The sequence below is a fragment of the Petaurus breviceps genome, unplaced genomic scaffold (genome assembly GCF_028583685.1).
Source record: "Petaurus breviceps papuanus isolate PSGF00001 unplaced genomic scaffold, PetGlider_PUasm1.0 37, whole genome shotgun sequence".
NCBI lineage: Eukaryota > Metazoa > Chordata > Mammalia > Diprotodontia > Petauridae > Petaurus > Petaurus breviceps.
The window spans coordinates 109123867-109138525 of NW_027186296.1; the positions used below are offsets into that span (position 1 = coordinate 109123867).

Here is a 14659-nt window from a genome sequence, read left to right on the forward strand (position 1 = left end):
AGAGAGAGAGAGAGAGAGAGAGAGAGACAGACAGACAGACAGACAGACAGACAGACAGACAGAGACAGAGACAGAGACAGAGACAGAGACAGAGACAGATACAGACAGGGAGACCCAGACACAGAGAGAGAGAAACAGAGACACAGAGAGACTAGACGTGCAATTTCATGGGCACAATGAATTTCCAGGCAAAAAAATGTTCTCTGCCAATGCAAATATGCCCTTCTCTGAAAAATCTTAAAGTCTCAAGAGAGTTGTCTAGCCCTAGGGCATGATAAGGTTAAGTGACCTGCCCAGCCTAAGGGCTATTTTGTGTCAAAGAGGAAATATGAGCTCAATTTTGCCTGACTCTGAGGCCAGCCCTTTCTCTACTACATCAGGGGTGTCAAACTCTCAGCTCTCAGGCCACAAGCAACCAACAAAACTGTATGGAAAACAAACCAGATTAAAATGTAATAGGGGGGCTGGCTAGGTGGCACGGTGAATAGAGCACCAGCCTGGAGTCAGGAGGACCTGAGTTCAAATGTGGCCTCAGACATTTAACACAAAACTAGCTGTGTGACCTTGGGAAAGTCACTTCACTCTAATTGCCCTACCTTCCTCCCCTCAGAAAGGAAAAAAAAATTGTAATTGGGAAATATTCAGCAAAATAAATAAAGATAGAACAAAGATAATGTTAATTTGTGTGTTTTCTAAGTCAATATGAGGCCCACTGGAACTCATTTCTATTCGTGTTTGACACCATTACACTGTAAAATGCTACCTTTCAAGATATCTACCTATATCAACATAGTATGTATCAATATTATCTGTTAATATACACAAGCACATAGGTGGTACAATGGACTGAGTGCTGGACCTACACTCAGGAAGACTCATCTTCCTGCACTGAAATCTGGCCTCAGACACTTACTGACTGTGTGACCCTGGATGAGTCACTTAACCCTGTTTGTCTCAGTTTCCTCATCTGAGCTGGAGAAGGAAATGGAAAACCATTATGGTACCTTTGTCAAGAAAACCCAAAATAGGATCATAAAGAGTTGAGTAGAATTGAAATGACTAAAAAAGAAATATATAAGCATGACATAAATGTAAGCTATTGTATTTTTCTCCTAATTTACAAAACTAATAAATCCTATTATGAGTTTAGTGAGATATGAGATAAATTCTATACGAGGTGAGTGAGATAAACAGCAAATGAGGAAGGAAAAAATGATCAACTTACATATACATAACAATTTATACCAAAGGGGTCCATGTACATTTTCCTATTTTATCCTCATCCAATTACTGTGATAGAGGTAGTGCATTATTATTGTCATTTTACTAAGGAGGAAACTGAGATGCTAAATGCTTTGCCCTTGACCACAAGGTGTTGGTATTAAGGAAAATCACCACTGAGGTAAGAAATTGAATATATAAATATCCCATGGAATAAGGACAAGAAAGGTAAAAATGTAGGAACACAAGGGAGGTGTTAGAGGATATAAGCCAAGTTCAAGTCAAGCAAGGCCTACTCCCACTGTGGTTAATGAGTGGGAAAAAAGCATATGGCATTCTTAAGACGCTCACAAACTAAACAGAGAGCATTACAAGAAACTACTGTATGTAACTGTTCTAAAAATCTCTTGCTGTGGTCTACATATTTGCCTTTTCCTCATTCTCTCATTGACCAAAGTGTTGGGAATCTGTGGGAGAATAGAATTTTATGTACATGGGCTGAGGAAGGAAGGATTTTCTTTGTCAGTTTGTAACTACATTGCTAAATTAAGTGTGTTTTTGAATCAAAGTGTCTTCTGGTTGGTCTGGCAATCAAACATTAAGTGGTGACTTCAGAGTACACTTCATTCCTTTAAGTGGGTCATTGATCCATTTCAGGATGTTCATCAGCATGGCTTTTACTTTCTGCCATGTTTCTGATATTTTCAGGGCTTCATTTGCTCCGTGTGAATTACATTAGCATATTGTTTGTTCTAGTTTTGTTTCTAATTTGGTTGATTTATTTTTTATGTAACTTTTCAATGATTTTCTTCCCTTTGGTTTTGCTCTTTTTTTGTTTGTGGAGGGGATGGAAAGTGAGGAGCCTCCAGTTCCACCATCTTGACTGTAAAACCCACCATCCTCCCAACAAGTACCTAGGACAGCAGCCCCTCCATTCCAATCAGGCTGCCCAGACTAAAGTTCCCTACACTCCACTGTCTTTGCAGGGTCCTGAAAGGTCCTTCCCTCTCCTCACTACCTAGCTCTAGGATCTCCTTCAAGACCCAGATCAAAACCTAACTCTTACAGAAAGAAGCCTTATGCTAACTCTACCTACATATTATTTTTCTTGCTAATTCCAAATTCCTTCATCACTTAAATCTTCAATTTATTATCTATTTTGTCTTTCCTTACACATTCCTGATAGTTATTCTCTTGTCCTTACATGTGATTCCTCTTTCTATTGGGTTAGAAATTCCATTAGGGTGAGGACCCTATCTTCTAATTCTTCTGTCTGCCCCTTTTAGTGCTCTGAGGACACTATGATTAATGTGGGATTATTTACTCTGCATGTTTAGGAATGTGAGTTTAAACCTCTAAAGCACAAATCACTTAATGTACAAGAACTGAAATTCAGACCTACTGCTCACACTGTACCTGCTCCATTTTCATCAGGAAACAGTCAATGAAGTCTGGAGGATCACCGGAGTTCAGTGTCCTTTGGTGTTCCTTCACTTTTTCCAAAATAAATTCACGTAGCGAACGAATATTTTTCAATACTTTGTGATGAGATCCAGGGAGATAATTTATTAGAGATGGAAAAGAATTGCAGACCTAAAAAGAATGTTTTTTTTTTTTAAAAAGCAATTGGGATTAAGTAACTTGCTCAAGGTCACACGGCCAGTTATTTCTGGGTGTGGTGCAGCCTGGGATTCGATCTCCAGGTCGTCTTAACACTGGAGCAGTGCTCTTACTCGCTGAGCCACCTGGCCACCCCTGAGCAATTGGCGTTAAGTAACTTGCTCAAGGTTACACGGCCAGGTGTTTCTGGGTGGGTGCTAAGTGTCTGAGCCCAGGGATTCGATTTACTCGCTGTGCTACCTGGCCGCCCCTAGAAGAATGTTATATCATACTTTATTAGAAAGAGAAAATAATTCTCCACTTCCGTATTTGGATGATGTTCAGAAGAGCATTGAACAAGGGTGGGACAAATGCCCTTTGCAGAATGGTGACTTTTCTCATCATTTCCTATACAAACTTCCTAAAATATTTCAGTATTCTGTTCTTTGGTTGCCTGAGCCTACCTTGGTCTTCACTGTCAGTTCATACTATCTATAGAAAAGGTCTCATCCTTCCTTAATATGAGGTCTTCCAAGAGCTCTGCCTACCCCCCTTCCATTGAGACAACTTGCTCATCTGCTAACCTGATCCAAGCTCAGGTGCTGAAGGGAAAAGTCAGTTTCTCTATGGTAACATGAATTTTAACATTTGCTCCCTGGGACCAGTAGGTGAATGACTCCAAGGAGGAGCCTTGTAATCTCCCTCAAATCAGACCACATGGGGGTCACCTTCTCTGCCTGTCAAAGAAGCCAGTGTGCCACTGTTGTATCTCCCAAAGGAGGGCATGATGAACTCCGGCTTAGCTCCTTGCTGGAGTTTCTTTGAAGTTAAGAAAAAAAAATATCTTGAGCTCTAAAAGGAAAGAACACTGCTCTCACCTGACTCCATCGGGTACTTAAAATCTTCATGTTTTCATCTAAATCCTCTGTAAATTTTTGAAGTTTCTTATCTTTATAATCAAAATGTGTCTGGAAAATGACAGAGCAGATTACATTGCAAGGAGCACACGAAAGGATGAATGTGGGGTCACATGATAATGCTAAAGGAGAAAAAGAGAAAGACTTTAATGCTGTTATTGTGATTAAAAGGAAGGTTTGCCTGCCTGAAGTAGGATCTAACTCTCCTCTAGCTTACATTCTAGCTGACATTTATTTGGCACAGTCAGGTTGAAAATATACCACCCTTTATGAAGTGTCTAATTTGACCCACATAAGAATCCTAAGGACAAATAGAATAATTCCTTTGTTATAGATGAAGTTGTTGAGGCTCAAGAAAATTAGCTGATTTATGCCCCAACTAGGAGGTATCAAGGGGTGAGATTCAACCCAAATTCTCTTCTGGTCCCTGATACAGAGTTCTTCCTACCATCCAGCATCACTTCCCATTTCAAAATCCTTATTTATCACCTCACCCTAACCAGCTTTTGCTTTCAGTCTTCTTCATGTCTGTTTTAAATTATGTTTCATTTTATTTCAATCAGTAATCCTAGGATGAGAGTTGCAGGCACTGGGATAGAAGCCTTTCCATTCCAAGTGCTCTTAGGTTCAGGGTCCTGGGCTATAGAAGGAGTGATGAGGTCAGGGGGGTGATGGTAGGCTGCCTTGACTGTCATATATTGCCCCTTGTCTCTCCCTCAGGGTGCCCCCTGCTTCAGCCAGGCTGGCCAATATGCCTTGTAAATAGTAATTGGCTGGCAATTGGTAGTGATTTCCAACCCTTTCAGCACAGGAGTTGTTTAACCATATGGGAGCTATGAGGGCTGGACTAGGGCCATTGTCCTGGAGATTGCTGCCATTCCTATGGCCCTTGCACTTTTCTACCTGTTGGTGGTGGCTATTGATCAGTTGTTTCAAGTGGTAATGAGAAAGAAGGGCCTATTCTCCACAATAATTTATTTTCTCAGTGAGAATTCTAGAGATTGGCATAGAAGTGATTTTGTGGTTGGGAGGACACTGATCTTCCCAAGGTCGTGAGCTCAAGGACCTGGGCTGTCTCCATCAGAGTCAGAGGGGAGGTGATCATGAAGGCAGAGGTACTTTGACCATCCTGGATCATTCAGATGTTTCCCCTCCCTAAACTACTTTGCATTCATATTGTAAATATTTTTCAATATATGTGGCTTAGCATTTCTGGGAGTAGTTGCTAGGCTGTATCTCCACAAGGGAGTAGCTGTGGAGAGTGGACTGAAAGTATTGCTGTTTCCCACGCTCTTGGGTTTGGAGGTCCTGAGGTGTCTCCATCAGAGTGAAAGAGGAGATGGTGGTCAAAGTGGTGGGTATGTTAATGAGGACCAAGGACAGAGCCTTGGAAATATACACACTTAAGGGACTGAAGATAGATACTGATCCAACAAAAGAATATTGAGAAGCAAAAATCAGGCAAGAAGGATTAGTACAGAAATTATCATAGAGGCAACTGAGGAGAGAGTATCAATCCACCAGCAGTTACTGAGCTCTTACTGGGCTCTGGGCTAAGCACCACGGTTGCACAGAGAAAAGTGAAACAGTCCCTGCCCTCAGAAAGCTTACATTATAATGAGGGAGACAACATCTACACAGAGAAGTGGCAAAAGTCCCAGATTCCACATTGGCATGGGAATTCTGCTCTCATTTTATCTCTATATTATTAGCAGTGAAATATTTTGGAGTATGAGAGCACATTTAGCTAATTGTGAGCAATGTATGACAGTACCCTACTTCTACTCAGTTCCTGCCACCTAACATACACACACAGACACACATACACACACACAAAACACTCACAGAAACACCCTGATATGGTACAAAAAGATTTTGTCTTTTACAGTTTAAAAAGTAGTAGTCCTGTAGAATTTATGGCATCATCGTCCCTATTTATGTCCTCCTCCAGTGCCCTGTGGCCCATCTAAGTTTCAGACTTTGTGGAAGGAAGACAACTCCTGTTAGATACCTTACTTAAGGGAGGAAGAAGAAGCCTGAAAGGAAAGCATTTCCAAGAGATGCTGCACAGTCAGCTTTCCTAGCCTTCCTAGCAGTGTCCTCAGCCCTGCCTCCCTTCCTTCATATGATCAACAAAATATCAAGAGAATCCCTAGACACCTTAAAATGATCCTAAAGCAATGCCTTCTCCCCCTAGAATTGTAGACCAGGGTAATGGAAGCAGTGCTGTTAGGTTCTTGTGAGCTCTGCTCCACCTGAAAAGGAATAAAGATGCAGAAAGTCATCCCCCTAAGTGTCCCTGCCCACACTGCCTCCTCACAAGACTAGCATGAACTCATCAGCACAGCTGCACTGCCTATTTTCTCTTCTCTCAGCTGTCCTGACCCTTCAGGGCTCCTAGGAATGACCACACCCTCAGGGCCATATCCCCAGGATGCGCCCCAAAGGGCAAACATGGTGGTTTCAGACTATAGTAAATTCCTTGGACCAGCCTCAGTCTACATAAGTTACCAGGGACAGGATGGATTTTTCTGAGCTCATGGTAACAAAGTTAAGAAACACCAACCTTTTGTTTTTCTTAATTCCTCCACAAGGTTCTTTGCCTCTTCTTGGACTCGCTCTTCAATGCTCCTCTTCCCCATCCCAAAATTCCTCAGGGTCATGAGGGAGAAGCCACGGATTTCCTTCCACGTCTCACCATTGCTTGAAACAATGCCTATAAAGGGGAACAGGAAGAAGAGAAGTCTTAGGCTCCAAAGTTCCTTACAAGTCATGAAAAAAAATCCATGCCCTTGGTCCACACACCTTGTTCTAGGAGAATAGAATGAAATGGGGGAGGTGTCAGTTTGCTTTCTCCTCTGTCAATTCTGTTTCATGTCCCATCCTTCACATCATTCTCCCTTCATCAGAGTCACAAACACATCACGTGGCCCTACACCCACATCCCCCTCCTGGAAATGAAGTGGCCACAAAGAGGGAGGCCAGAATAAAGACAGTTTTGAGACTGAAGAGTTGTAGGGTAAGTGAGTTTATATCTCTGCATCTTTTGACCCAAGGTACTTAAAGACTTATGATGTCTTGAAGTCCTAGTCTCCCTACTTCTCACAAGTACCAAAGAGAGTACTTGTGTGCACTCTCATTTCTTGTCTTTTTGTGGGGTTACTAGGTGGCACAGCGTGTAGTCAGGAAGACTCATCTTCATGAGTTCAAATCCAGCCTCAGACATTTACTGTGTATGTCACCCTGGGCAAGTCACTTAACCTCATTTCCCTCAGTACTTCATCTGTAAAACGATATGGAGAAGGAAATGGCAAACCACTCCAGTATCTTTGCCAAGAAAGTCCACATGGGGTAATGGAGAGTTGAACATAACTGAAAGGACTGAGTATCAAGAAGCACCCTCAATAAGGACAGAAAGCTCCATAAGCTCACTAGCAATCCTTGTGTCAGATGGCTTTTCTGAGTTTTTTTTTTATTCTTAAGGAAAGGTATTAGCTGGGATTGTTGTTTGTGGGGAAATGATTGTTGAGTCTAACAAAATATAGCATGTATACAAAGAATTGTAGTTAATTTGAAAAATGGCCAAGGTGTACACATGCCTTTATGGTGCACACATGATACACACATACTAAAGTTTAATTGTCATATCCTTCTTTCCCTGAATACATCACACCTTCCTACTTTCAGATATCACCCTCTTATTCCGGACATAAGATGAGGACTTCACCTAACTACGCTTCTGTTGGGAACTACACTTCTGCCTGTAATCTTATATCCATAGGATCTTCATCAGGATCAAATTCTTCACGTCTACTGCAAGATCCTTCATAAGGGAACCCTCGAACAAGAAAGTGACCAGTATTCCTTGGAATGGACTTTAACTCTTGTTGGTTTCATTTAATACCTCTCTGAAACAGTAGAAGGTGGCACGGTGAGAACTCATAGGATCTGTGGCAAAGGGGAGATCCCCAGCAAAGGCCTTTTTGCTCTCTCTTTGTTTGAGGATGATTTTACAAATTGCATTTCTTTTCCCCAGTCTTTTCTGTCTCTTCTTGCTCTAAACCAAGCAGAAACTTACCTGATCCACTGGTATCATGTTACAAAATTGGCATATGTCCTCTGTCAGCAAATTTGTCCCCATGATCAATCAGAGCTTCTTTTATTGCCTCGTACCCATGTAATAAGACAGCACGCTTAACACCCAATTGCACACTGAACACCGGCCATACTCTTTTGCTAGCTGTGAAAAGAGATGTGGGTAGTAGTGAGAGGGTCATCACTGAATCAGGCGATAAACAGCTTGGATTACTGTTGTTGACCTTATTGGAGAAGTTCTCGATCCATTATCAGCTCCTTCAAAACATTTCTGACATCTGTTACAGAGGATGATGCAACCCATGAACCCACCCTGAGCCCTAGATGTCTCAAAAGGCTAAAAGTTCATGCTGTGCCTTGGGCTAGCAGCCAGAAGACTGGCTAATGAGGCAAAATTTAGTGTGCATTCAGTGCAATGTCCCCAACCTTCCTGAGAGGTTGAGCTTATGTTTCATAGCTAGGTGCCATAGTGAATACAGTAATGGACTTGGAACCAGGAAGACCTTACTCAAAATCCAGTTTCAGATACTTAATAGCTCTGTGACCCCAAGCAAGTCCTTAACCTCTGTCTGCCTCAGTTTCCACCTCTGTAAACAGGATAATAATAACACCCAATTCTAAGGATTCTTGTAGAATAAGAAGACAATATTTGTAAACCATTTAGCATACCTTGAATCACTATACAAATGGTATAATTATCATCATCATTGTTACACATCTAAAGCTCTGAGAATAGCAGAGTTGGAGAATAGTGACAATGCTGTCAGGGTCATTCTGGAGCAGAAAAGAGTGCCCATTCCAATAGAATTCCTACAAATCAGTATCATTAGATTACAGGTATAGATCTAGAAGGGACTTTAGAGATTATTTAAACCAGAGATTCTTAGCCCATTTTTTTTTTAAGCAGTTGGGGTTAAGTAACTTGCTCAAGGTAACATGGCCAGTTATTTCTGGGTGTGGCGCTAAGTATCTGAGTCCAGATTCAATCCCAGGTCATCCTGACTCTGGGGCCCCTGCTCTTACTCACTGCGCCACCTGGCCGCCCCTGTCTTAACCCATTTTTTGTTGTAGACTCTTTTAATAGTCTACTAAAGCCTGTGTCCTCCTCTGAATGTTATTTTTAGAATAAAATACATAGCATAACAAATGAAAGCACTTAGAATAAAATAAAGATGTCATTTTTCCCATCCAAGCTCACAGAACCTCTGAAATATATCTATAGACCCATTGGGAATTCATAATCTCAAGATTAAGAATTATTCTTCTAAACCAATCATAAAATTTTACAGATGAGGACACCGAGGCCCCAAAGATCAAGGTATGTCTGGGAATGATATGGTAAAGATTTCAGTTTGTCAATCTACCAGGTCAAAATGAGAAGGTAATTTTGTTTTCACATGTTTACCTCACCTTAACTTTTCTCACAACCTGGTGAGGCAGAGAGGACATTTACTGATAATGTCCTCATACAGACTTAGGAAACTGGGTTACAGAAAGGTCATCATGACTTGCCCAAGGCAGAAAGCTAGTAAATGTCAGAATCTGGACTTGAACCCAGGCCTTTCTAATTCCAAGTTCAATGAGTTTTCTACTAATCCAGGATATCTTTCAAAGACTTTGAGATCCACAGGTCTGAGTTCAGAATTTGTTGGTTCCTCTTGAGTCTGGGCTTGATTTCAGGCAAGTCCACTTAAGATTATATTCAAAGACTGGGGCTGCACACAGAGGCATCCTGAGTGCTCCTGTGAAGGAATATGTAAGGAAAACATTCTCCACTCTGATACAACAGAGCTGGAGGTCCCTACCTGTTGGAGGACCTACTCATTCCTCAGGCAGCAGAAATAATCAGGTACATTAAATACCCCCTTTTTTCCTTTGGTGGACAGTGAACATTTCTGGCATTTTCTCCTAGAACTTTTCAGGGCCCATGTGAGAAGTAACAGCAGAGGATGGCACTTTTTGTAGGATGGATCTCATCCAGATCTACAGGAACTTGATAGCATCAGCTACTGCTGAAGCAGTGGGCCCTGATGTCCGCTAGAGTGAATCAAAATACATTACAGAAAACCTACAAGTTACCTCCCTGCCTACTCCAACATGCTCTGCTCATTAGAATAAGCTGCTTGAAGACAGTCTCCCAAAACAAATTGTTATTACCTGCCAGAGTCAGGAATGAAACCAACAGAAGAGAGAGATGCTTACTTACCTTACAAAGAGATTCTGAGATATTCTTGAGGTCCAGTTGCAGCATGTTGCCAATAATAGGAAGAGGAACAGGACCAGGGGGAAGTTTTTCTCTTCCAAAATCCTTTCTCCATGATAAAATGAGAAGCAGGCATGAGATACAGAGCAGTAAGCCAAGAGCAATGACCACAGATGGATCCATTGATGCTCTTCCTTACTTCTAATGCAATAGAAGGCTTAGAATCCAAAGCTGGGCAGGAGTACAAACACAAGATCAATCAAAAACCTTGGTATCCTGAGTGAGCTTCCAGTGGACTTTGGCCTGCCCATAAGATAAAGAGACCTTTACCCTTGTTCTATAGTAGGGTATTTTAAAGTATCAGGAGCCATTCAATTTGTTGTTTTACTGATTCTTTTTGCTCCTTATATACCAGTCATTTCTCTATTTGGCTCCACCTCCACTTACAATCAATACTTTTAACAAACATTAAATCAATGATTCTAAGACTTGGAGGGTGTCTGTCATAACTCATAGTACCTTACTACTCTGCTGAGAGGTGGTATTACTTAATCTGTTCCAAGATTGAGGCCACTAAAAAAACAAACGACTTTGCTGACTTGTCGTTTGTCCTCCATTCTCTCTTTTTTGTCGTTTTTTTTTCCTAATCAGAATTTATTATTTATTTATTCTTAGTTTCCAACAGCCATTTGCATAAGATTTTGTGTTCTAAGTTCAAGAGTTCCAAATTTTCTCCCCGTCTCTTCCCTACCCCCACCCCAACATGGCATGCATTCTGATTACCCCTTCCCTCAGTCTGCCCTCCGTTCTACCACCCCCTCCCTCTTATCCCCTTCTCCTTCATTTTCTTTTAGCACAAGATAGATTTCTATACCTCACTGCCCAAATACCTTATTACTCTGTTGCACGTAAAAACAATTTTTTGACATTTGTGTTTTAATAATTTTAGTTCTATATGCTCTCTCTTTATCCCTTCCCACCCAACCCTATTGAGAATACAAGCAATTCAATATAGGTTTTACATGTGTAGTTACGCAAATCATTTCCATAATAGTCATATTGTGAAAGACCAACTACATTTCCCTCCATCCTATCCCACCCCCCACTTATTCTATTTTCTCCTTTGACTCTATCCCTTTTCAAAGTGTTTCTGACTATCCCCTCCCCCAATCTGCCCTGCCTTCTATCATACCCCACTCTTATCCCCTTCGTCCCTACCTTCCTACTGGGTAAGATACCCAATTGAGTGTGAATGTTTTTCCCTTCTAAAGTCAAATCCAATGAGAGTAAGGCTGACTCATTCCCTTTCACCTCCCTCCTCTTCTCCTCCATTGTAACAGTTTTTTTCTTGCCTCTTTTTTTTGTGAGATAATTTACCCTATTATATCTCTCCCTTTCTCCTCCCAATATATTCCTCTCTCACCCCTTAACTTTAAATTTTTTAAAAGTACATCCCTTCATACTCAACCAACCCTGTGCCCTCTGTCTATATAATACAATATGATATATGATATAATATAATACGACACCATACAATACAATACATTACAATACAACACAATACAACGTAATATGATGTAATATAACATAATATAATATAATACAATATAATATAATGTAATAAATATGATATATGGTTCTATATCATTAAAAACTTCTTTGACCCATTGTTATTTGTCCTTCCTTCCCCAAGAGAACCATAACATCAGGGAGGTGATGCCTGATTTCCAAGTGAATCAGATTTAAGTGAGGGAGGGCTATGTAATGTCACCAGCCTCACATTCTCCTCCACAGTCTTCTAGGTCCACTGGTAAGATATAGATCAGGAGGACTGGAGATGACCCTGGATGCAGTGGCAGACCTTGGCCTTTATAAGCTGAGGTCCCTCCCAGTTCTCATGGAAAGGACTTCTAGGACCCATTAAGCCTTTATTCAGGAAAACTTGAGTTGTTGGGAAGGAAATGGGTGATTGTGGCTTCCTTCTTTGTGAAAATCTTTAATATTTACAGTGAACACCACTGAGGCACTTCATGTGCATCTTCATTTTTAAACAGATGCCAGCAGACCCTTAAAATTTCAGAAAGCAGGATTAATTTGCATATGATCAAAGTGGACATGAAGTAACAGTGTGGGAAGGGTCAGGGGCTCATTGTATAGATATATTATGTCAATGAGAGGTGGATATATAACAACAAAGGCCAGGTCACCCACACTGCTCCTGAATATGTGCTAAATACAAAGCTCAATATGTTTATGTTTTTCTATTTTTTTTTCTGATTTATGAATAAAACACAGTAAAATTTCAATCCCTTTCCATCTGAAAAAGCAAGGAAATCATGACAGTTGAAAAAAAGTCACTAGGGTTAATACTTTTTAAATTCCCCATCAAAGTTAATATAAAACATTATTTCCTTTTCATCTTTATCTCATATTTTCCCCTAAAATATCTAGCTGTCACTGTCTGTAGACATCCCCAGATACATCTGCAGATAGGTTTCATTGACCCATACATTTTAATTTTGCTATTAGTATTCATTAAAAACAAATAATTACCAAAAAGCTATTTATATATTCAGCAATGCTTTTAAGTTCATTTTCTTTTTGAAAAAAGTTGACTACAGTTTTGAAAAATAACATATATACATATGTATGTGTGTAAAACAAAATTCTTTCAGTTCATAGTGCTTATTTTGGTATAGCAAACTTTTTTTTTTTTAAATGACAAGGCTTGGAGTGCGTTTTGATCTGTGGGTCACTGGCAATTACTCTATTATGTACGACTTAGGAAATGATGACCTAGAGTAAATTTTCAATGGAGAACACAGTTAAAAATAATAACTGTCCTTCCCTTAGAAAAATGGTCCCTCAGTTCAAGGGTCATTTTGTTTTAAGGGTGAAACATTCTCTTTTTTATATATACTGCCTTTAAAAGATGTTAGAAAGAAACAGTAGCCAAATAAAGAAGAAAAAGGTATTTTTTCTCTTAAAATTCTCTTAATTCTCTTCAATCAGTTTCATGCTGAATTATTAAATTATGACAAAATGTAGTTAAGTGCCTGTTGCATACATAACAGAGAGTTTCAACACTGGCAATTTCTATAGGTTAGAGATAGGGATGTGCTGAGAAATATTAAATACGTAAAATCTCCAGGAAAAAATTGTATATATAACAAACTTTACATATTATTAGTATTTTCTCCTTCGCTTTCTTCAGTCTGGACAATCAATGACAAAACAATTCACATCCTTATTTGTAACATTTCCTATAAAGGGTCAAACTGGAAATTTGAGAATCAGATCTCATGAGATGGTACAAGATGGACATAGCTTTTGTTGTCATTTCAGTTGTTTCTGACTCTTTGTGACCCTATTTGAAGTTTTCTTGGCAAAGATACTGGAGTGGTTTTCTATTTCCTTCTCCAGTTCATTTTACAGATCAGGAAACTGAGGCAAACAGGGTCAAGTGACTAGCCCAGGGTCTGGGTAACACAGCTTGCAAAGTGTCTGAGGGTTCAATTTAAACTCAGTTTTAACTGAATTTTAAATTAAAATTAAATTTAAAATTCCTGACACCAGACCCAGTGCTCCATCCACTGTGACACCTAAGTGCCCCAGATCCAGCAATCTCTTGGTCATATACTACATAACCTCTAAGGTTCTTTCCAGTTCTAACCTTCTGTGATTCTCCCTCTGAATTTATCTCTGAAGCTTTATGAGAAATTTCAGGGGGAGCACCAGGTAGGTGCAGAATGGTGGTCAGGACGAAGAGAGTTCAGCAAACAGACACAGAGAAAGAAGACACCTGATGTGGATGAGACTTAACTCAAGCCAGTTGAAGGTTCATGTTTAGGACTATGATGCAATGAGACACTTATGGACCATAAAATATTTAACTAAGAATTTGACTCAAACATAAAAACAAAGAAGAACACAATACTGATTCAAATGTGCAAGGGAACCTTTCCACTTCCAGATAAGTCACAGGAGCAATGGCCAATGACACAGGTCTATTGACTTTCATATCAGTGAGAGTTCACTGAAGTCTATGAAGCTTTATATGTTGAAGTTTTTACACCTCTGGCAGACAGGAGGTCACACCAATTCAAGCCCTGGACCTCTAGACCTATCAAGTCCTAAATAGAGTTTTCTGGTTCCTTTAAAGAGAAACTAGCCCAAAAGAGACAGAACTGCCCCCACGAGAGGCTTTTCTATGAACTTCCAATCCCAGCTCAGTTGTCCATCAAAAGGGACAAGGTAAATGGAACTAGAAACACTTAGAACACATGTTCATTCTCCAAAGTAGAAAGTGAGATCTCCACTTTGCACAGAAGCAGGCTCACCAAACATCCATATTCTCCCAGGACTGGGCTCTTACTGAACAATCCACGATTAAACCTTCCCAGCACCTCCTCACCACCATTTAAAAAATTTACTGTCCTCAATAAATAAGCCATGGGGTGTTCTGAACCGATTGCTCATGTGCTCAATCCATAACTGTTTCCTAGGATCTCAAAGACATACAAATTCTCTTTCTTGCATGCTTTCACCCAATGCCATAAGTGTCTTAAAACAGTCAATGTGGCCCAGATCTTAAACAGTCCTAAATGTTTTCTTGGAAAATTAC

General features: G+C 40.2%; 1 pseudogene; it reads right to left on the reverse strand.

Annotated features, from left to right (window-relative positions):
* The window catches only part of LOC138168374 (cytochrome P450 2C19-like), a 17700-nt pseudogene extending 7482 nt beyond the window's left edge, over positions 1 to 10218 (reverse strand).
* Between the last annotated feature and the right edge of the window lie 4441 nt (positions 10219 to 14659).